This window comes from Bombina bombina, chromosome 4 (genome assembly GCF_027579735.1).
Source record: "Bombina bombina isolate aBomBom1 chromosome 4, aBomBom1.pri, whole genome shotgun sequence".
Lineage (NCBI taxonomy): Eukaryota > Metazoa > Chordata > Amphibia > Anura > Bombinatoridae > Bombina > Bombina bombina.
In genome coordinates this window covers 688,687,395-688,696,346 of record NC_069502.1, presented here as the reverse complement: position 1 = coordinate 688,696,346, position 8,952 = coordinate 688,687,395, and positions in this window count along the sequence as shown.

Sequence of the window (8,952 nt, the reverse complement as noted above, 5' to 3'; positions counted from 1 at the left end):
CCTGTGGAGAAAGAGAATATACAATGTGTAGATAATACTTTCAATGTACCCTCCTAATGAAATAAAGCTTACCAGGTCTACGCGTTTCGGCCTTGCCTAGGCCTTTATCAAGACTAATGGTAAGCTATTTGTTTGGGCCTTATATAGGGGAATTCAAGTTGTAACCGGAAGTGTCATTTGTCAATGACTTCCGGTTTCCCATTGTTATGATATTCTGAATTTATCTGTATAATTGTTATGAATCTATTTCCTTAACAGTTTTTTGTTGTCTAATGGTATTGATGCCATAAGGGTTTTTTTTAAAGTTGTTTCTTGGCATTTATTTCTTATACCCTTTACCTCCGTGTTTGCGATGACGTCACTTCCGGTGGGGGATGCGTGGCTACTTTATTGCCTTAGACGCCTGTATTAATTTTGTGTCCTTGTGATATGGTCAATTTGATTTACAATTATTGATCAATATTTATTTATAGTTTAAGGACTTTTAGTATTGGTTCCGATTTTTGATAATCCCCATTGGCTGTGACGTCATCACTAGTCGGCGCCAGTGATTGGTTTAGCTAAGCAACTTTATTGAATAGGGGGATGTATGTAAATAAATTATCACTGTTGTATCTTGATTTGTTATTCATAAAATAAAAACTTCTTATTATTTTTATTAGTCCAAATGGTATTCTGTTGTATTATTCCTTTATGCTATGTGTATCGATATCTTCGTATTAGCGATGATATGCTAAATATTTGTGTATCTAATCGTTATATATTATACTTCCTTTTTCGAAGATTTGCAATATAAAAGAGATATAGTGATTGTTAACATATTTGCAATTTATAGCGATGATAAGCGAAATCTTTATGTATCTAACATCCTTTATTAAGGGTTTGTAATATGAGAGCGCTATGGTAATTTATTAGCACATCTACAGTTTGTAAATCATTAACATATCTTTGGATTCGAGGATGTTTATGATCGTTCTAATACCCTTTAATGGACTTTGGGGAATTTGATCTACTAATTGTCCTGTATTATCGCACCGATAACTGTAGATATGGGGGATCGAGGATGGGGTGTGGTATCTTAAAGTGATGCTGACTTATCCGTTTCATTATGATTCATCCTAGGTCTAATTTTGGGGAAATTAGTCTACTAGTTGTCACAACCTTACATGTAGGTTTGGGAGAACAAGAAAAGGGGTATGGTATCTTAAAGTGATGTGGTATCTTAAAGTGATGCTGACATCTCCGTTTCTCTATCATACATTCTAGGTTGTTTTGTATTGCCATTTTCCTTTTGGACCCGAACTGTATAGGGGCTGTTCAATTGCCCTTTCTTGCTATCTGTAGAGAGACTGTTAGATTTTATGGAGTGGTTGAAGTGCCATTAACTGCGATTCGTCCATTCTATTCTTAATTTGTTTAAATTATGTAACTATGTAGAGGGTTTATTGAATATTCTAAAGGGTGGCTGGAGTATCCTTAATTGTGATCTGTCTTCGGTATATATACCATAAATGGTAAAAACTATAGAGAGTATATAGGGAGGAATGGTGGGGGCTGTGATGTATGTCTGGGGGAAAGGGTAGGTGATGGTATACATATATGTTTTGATAAAGTCTTTTGGCTAGCCTCTAGATATTTTGTGTGGAGGCATCTAATGGTTGGGACGTTAATTTTTTGTTAGCTGTTTTTTTAACCCTGTAAGGACTTAAACCTAGAGGGGAGAGACTCAGGATATTCTGGGGCGTGAGTTTAAGAGTTTTTGTTAACCCTGTAGGACCTATACCTAGAGGGGAGAGAATCAAGTTGTTCTGTGGGCTAAAATTTGAGAGGAGATGGCTATATTGCCCAGTCTGAACCAAATTAGATTAGATGGGATAGATCTTCTTTATTGTTTAATCCTTTTGGATGGAGACAGTCCAGATCAAAGATCCACTTTGATTCTGCGGATAATAATTTTCTTGTGTAGTTACCACCTCTCCAATCTTTCACGATTTTCTGGATGCCCATGTAGGTTAATTCTTTAGTGTTCCCTTTATGCTTGGTTGAAAAATGCCTATACAAAGCTGTGTCCATGTTTAACTTTTCTATCTGCAATAGGTGTTCACGTATCCGGTCTCTTAGGGTTCTTGATGTCTGGCCTATGTATTGGAGACCACATGTGCACTGTAGCATGTATATCACTCCGCTGTCTTGACATCTGATTAGTTCTTTCACTTTGTATTCCTCTTTTGTTGTAAAACTGCAGAGTGTGGTCGATTTCTTTCCATGTTTACACGCTTTACATAGTAGGCATGGGAAGAATCCTTTCACTTCCTTTCCGAATGTATCCGTTATCCCTTGCTTCTTATTCTGTTTAATACTTGGGGCCAGTCGGCTCTTCAAGTTCTTAGTTCTTCGGTATATGAATTTAGGTCTCGCTGGTAGTTTGTCGCCTATTAAGTCGTCCTCTTTCAGGAGTGACCAGTGTTTCTGGAAGATTTTTTCTATGATGTCTTTGTTCTCACTGTACTCCGTGATCATGGCCACATTGATACTGTCGTTTTCCACTGGACTGGCCTTCCTTTTATAGTTCAGAAGACTGGACAATAAAGAAGATCTATCCCATCTAATCTAATTTGGTTCAGACTGGGCAATATAGCCATCTCCTCTCAAATTTTAGCCCACAGAACAACTTGATTCTCTCCCCTCTAGGTATAGGTCCTACAGGGTTAACAAAAACTCTTAAACTCACGCCCCAGAATATCCTGAGTCTCTCCCCTCTAGGTTTAAGTCCTTACAGGGTTAAAAAAACAGCTAACAAAAAATTAACGTCCCAACCATTAGATGCCTCCACACAAAATATCTAGAGGCTAGCCAAAAGACTTTATCAAAACATATATGTATACCATCACCTACCCTTTCCCCCAGACATACATCACAGCCCCCACCATTCCTCCCTATATACTCTCTATAGTTTTTACCATTTATGGTATATATACCGAAGACAGATCACAATTAAGGATACTCCAGCCACCCTTTAGAATATTCAATAAACCCTCTACATAGTTACATAATTTAAACAAATTAAGAATAGAATGGACGAATCGCAGTTAATGGCACTTCAACCACTCCATAAAATCTAACAGTCTCTCTACAGATAGCAAGAAAGGGCAATTGAACAGCCCCTATACAGTTCGGGTCCAAAAGGAAAATGGCAATACAAAACAACCTAGAATGTATGATAGAGAAACGGAAATGTCAGCATCACTTTAAGATACCACATCACTTTAAGATACCATACCCCTTTTCTTGTTCTCCCAAACCTACATGTAAGGTTGTGACAACTAGTAGACTAATTTCCCCAAAATTAGACCTAGGATGAATCATAATGAAACGGATAAGTCAGCATCACTTTAAGATACCACACCCCATCCTCGATCCCCCATATCTACAGTTATCGGTGCGATAATACAGGACAATTAGTAGATCAAATTCCCCAAAGTCCATTAAAGGGTATTAGAACGATCATAAACATCCTCGAATCCAAAGATATGTTAATGATTTACAAACTGTAGATGTGCTAATAAATTACCATAGCGCTCTCATATTACAAACCCTTAATAAAGGATGTTAGATACATAAAGATTTCGCTTATCATCGCTATAAATTGCAAATATGTTAACAATCACTATATCTCTTTTATATTGCAAATCTTCGAAAAAGGAAGTATAATATATAACGATTAGATACACAAATATTTAGCATATCATCGCTAATACGAAGATATCGATACACATAGCATAAAGGAATAATACAACAGAATACCATTTGGACTAATAAAAATAATAAGAAGTTTTTATTTTATGAATAACAAATCAAGATACAACAGTGATAATTTATTTACATACATCCCCCTATTCAATAAAGTTGCTTAGCTAAACCAATCACTGGCGCCGACTAGTGATGACGTCACAGCCAATGGGGATTATCAAAAATCGGAACCAATACTAAAAGTCCTTAAACTATAAATAAATATTGATCAATAATTGTAAATCAAATTGACCATATCACAAGGACACAAAATTAATACAGGCGTCTAAGGCAATAAAGTAGCCACGCATCCCCCACCGGAAGTGACGTCATCGCAAACACGGAGGTAAAGGGTATAAGAAATAAATGCCAAGAAACAACTTTAAAAAAACCCTTATGGCATCAATACCATTAGACAACAAAAAACTGTTAAGGAAATAGATTCATAACAATTATACAGATAAATTCAGAATATCATAACAATGGGAAACCGGAAGTCATTGACAAATGACACTTCCGGTTACAACTTGAATTCCCCTATATAAGGCCCAAACAAATAGCTTACCATTAGTCTTGATAAAGGCCTAGGCAAGGCCGAAACGCGTAGACCTGGTAAGCTTTATTTCATTAGGAGGGTACATTGAAAGTATTATCTACACATTGTATATTCTCTTTCTCCACAGGTTTTTATCGATTGGAATATTTGTCTGTTATTCCCACTGTTGTTTTTGTTTTTGCTTTCTACTTGGAGCTCAGTCTCCAAATTGCACTGTTTGACTTTATAAAGTTTTTTACATCACTTATCACGTTGCTGGATATTTTTGCACAGGAGTGGAGTATTCTAAAAGAATTAACTTTCATCGCTACATTGTTTTCATCCTTTCCCTCACAGGATTGACATTATTTTTTCCTTCAAAAAATTTTTTTACATTTTTTTCTTTCCTCACAGGATTGACATTTTTTGTTACATTTTTTGTTACAGGTTTGACACATTTTTTTTTTTGGACACATTATTATTATTTTTTGGTCACAGGATTGACAATTGACTTCTGGTCACAGGATTGATTTTGACTTTGAACTTTTTTTCATTTTTTCTGTTTCTTTTCTCACCACTTGAACTCAGCACTCAGTGTGGGGCGCAAGCTCCCACACACACATCCACACATATCATTGTTGTTTATTGGAGCTACCTGTCTGATTGCTCTGTATATAGTGCAAGATCGTAAATACTATACCCTGTACTAAGTGTAATAATACAGTTTATTGTTTTTAACCATCATTGTTTTTTTAGCGAGGATCCTTGCATTTTTTACTGTATTTTTTAACAATTTTATCTATTTGTCAAAAGTGTTTTATAATAGAATCATTATTGTATAGAAGATTTGTCTTGATTAAAAATTCAAGTTCTAACTTTAGCCTTAGCCTCCATTGTTGGCGCCTGGATACACAACTCACACTGAAATCCCTCTAGGTGGCAGCTAGGTACCACCACTCCAGGCATAAAAGGTTTAGTAGGCGCTGAGATATACACTCACATTTACATATGTTAATTTATTGCACAACTGCAGAAAAATTATATAATTATAAGTGTTTACTGTCACTTTAAAGGGATATTAAACCCACATTTTTTCGTTTAAGATTCCACCAATGTAGCCACCAATCAGCAAGCGCTACCCATGGTGCTGAACCAAAAATGGTCCGTCTCCTAAGCTTAAATTCCTGCTTTTTCAAATAAAGATACCAAGAAAACGAATAAAAATTGATAATACAAGTAAATTAGAAAGTTGCTTACAATTGCATGCTCAATCCGAATCAGGAAAGAAAAAAAAATTGGGTTTCATATCCCTTTAATTGAATATACGCTACCTAAGAATGCACATAATACTAATACTGTCAAAGCTTTTCCAATTTGTTAAATGTTTTTAGCAGTCATTTGATATATAATTTATAAATAAGTATAATATTATGCAATAAATATACTAATTACTTGGATAAGTGCAAATAAATATTTTTTTCCTTTTACATTGCATATAGTTTATACTGCATACCACTAGATGTCATCTTACCTACATGTTTAGTTCCAGTATTTTTTTCTACATAAATGCTCAATTTTTGTGGATTTAAAATATAAACATACAAAAATCAGCTGCTAAAGGTACATTGGTTCAAGCCAACCATTGAAGATGGTATTATCCAACAAACCTTTTACATCACAAACATGCTGAAGAAAAAGCATTTTTGTAATGATACAAAAATGTGCAGTTTAGCATTAGCTTAATGTAAAACTATAGCATACTCACAAAGTTATAACACAAAAACATATATAGGTGCACACAAATAAATAGGACCAACAAACTTAGACCTCCTCTATAGCCCCCTCCCCCCCCCCCCATTTTAGTTTTAGAGAGGACTCATTTAAAGGGATATAAAGCAGTATGTTTCATTTGTGTAAAAAAAAAAGCATTAAGACAGAGCTTGATTAACTTGTTCAAAATCTAGTAACCAAAACAGAAATTTATGGAAACAGAAAGTGAAACAGTCTGCCAGGAGCGAACACCAGCTCAGTGGCTTGTTCTATTAACCGGTTAACACCTGGGAGTAGCTTCTTTTAGTCCAGTTGTGCGTTTCACAGAGGAAAACTTTCCTGAAGTATATTAGTCTGATCCCACCTAACACGCTCAGTTCAACTCAAAATACAAGGAAATTCTCCTCTGAACATGGGAAAAGGCAACCCCAGACAATTGTTTCAGCCTTCTGTGGGCCTCGTCAGTGAGGTGCAGCCGTATCCCTCTAAGCACATTGGGCAAGGAGTCCATGTCTGGTTTCCCCCGTCACCCTTAGGGAGACTTTCTTCAAGGTCATAATACAAATGCAAACAGAAAGATAAGCAGTCTGCTAGGAACGAACAGGTTGCTTCTCTTTCTTTATGTATTTGTATTATGACCCTGGGGAAAGTTCAAAAAGTGCTAATTTTGCAAGAAAAAAAAAGTAAGTTGTTTGCTGTTTAACACAATACGTTTCTTTTTATGTTTACTTTGATTTAACATATATATATACAGTATATATATTTTATTTCTTTATTTTAACTAAAGGAGCACTGTTTCATATCCCTTTAACAACATTAGGTTACAGCTCTTGGCTGTATTTAATTAAAAAAAAAAACTAACTAGAAAACAGCAGAGTTGTCATTCACAGGTGGGGGTTTCTGACATCAGTTTCTATAACACTGGCACTTTTATTGCATAAAGCCATTAAACTTGTCAGACACCATACAGAGTGCCTTACTACAAATACAGTGCAAATAAAAGAACATACAATTACCCTTTTTCATCCAATATGACAGCACATCAATTATCCCTTTGGCAGCAATTAGTTGCAATGCATTACAGTGTTAGACCTTGTTGACAGCAAAAGGGGTTAAAACATTTTTCTTTTCCAATATGCTAAGGAATTTGTCCTTCCTTACAGGTTGGATTCTGTTAATAATAGAGGCTGCCTGTTGCTTAATGGATTTGTCCATAAGAAGACCCCCTGGCATAATCTTATGTCTGTGAAAGAGAGTGGTGTTAGTAAAATAGATAATGACTCACTAGCTTTACCCAACCAGACTGCAGGTGTTCTTGTCTACTAATGCTTTAGGGCACATCATTTTCTGCACAGGTAAACCATTTGTAGCATATCATAGATGGGATTTGTCAAAAAAAATGACCAGATAGTATTTGTATAACAACTCAAACTACATTTCCAGACATAAAAAAATAATAATTATACATTGTATTGGTATTTTACAAAGCAAAGGGAAATTCAACACCACCTTAGCTGCAGGCAGTTTGGCACAGCTGACCAGACTGCATGAAATGGTATTACGTCTAGGGTGCATTCTCAAAAGGTCAGTGCACTGAACACAAGGCAGGGGTTCTTTTGTTCTAATGTCCTTTCTACTGATGTCTTCCTAGCTTCCTATCCACCTTATCTAATGCCAAGCATTCCAGTCATAACTCTACATCATATCAATGTAGCTCTGTCAATGCCAGTGTTTTCTGCAATAAAATGCTAACCATTAGCAACATATTCATTTTTGGGTTAAAAAAACAAAACAAACTACTTTTTAAACACTAAGGGCTCAATTGCAAGTGGAGCACTTCATTATTGTGTGATAATTAACCAGCCATTCAGCTCACGGTAGCAATTAGCGCTTATACAATTAACCAGAGATCAGATCTCTGGTTAATTTTATAAATGTGCCCCAAATGCCCCCAAAATGCTTTGTAGTGTATTTTATTAAATAAAATAAAGATAACAGCATTTTTATTTTTTTTTATAAAATAACTGCACTAGGCAGTATTTTGGGGGTAAAGTTGGTGGGAGTGGGGTGTTAGAAAAAAAAATGGCACTGAAAAGTGCTACATTGCAGTCTATGGGAACTGTGTGTTCCCTGTAAATATATAGATGTATATTCTTATATACATATATATGTATGTGTTTATATGTGTATATACACTTATTAACACATACATATATATGTATATCAGCGTATACGTATATATGTATGTGCTTAGATGTGTATATACACTTATTAACACATACATATATATGTATTTCAGCGTATACATATATATGTATGTGTTTATATGTGTATATACACTTATTAACACATACATATATATGTATATCAGCGTATACGTATATATGTATGTGCTTATATGTGTATATACACTTATTAACACATACATATATATGTATATCAGCGTATACATATATATGTATGTGTTTATATGTGTATATACACTTATTAACACATACATATATATGTATTTCAGCGTATACATATATATTTATATGTGTATATACACTTATTAACACATACATATATATGTATTTCAGCGTATACATATATATTTATATGTGTATATACACTTATTAACACATACATATATATGTATATCAGCGTATACATATATATTTAAGATTGCAGCCCTTAGGAGCCTATGGAAGTGCGCTCTCATGAGCGCAATGCTTCCTAGCAATGTAAACGCACATGCGCTGGCATTACTCAGTGGAGCGCAAATATCGTTTTAATGAAAAAAAGAAATAAAGTTAAAATTACAATTTGCAAGATTTACAGAATATATGTAGATGCATTTTGTGATTGGCTGATGGCTG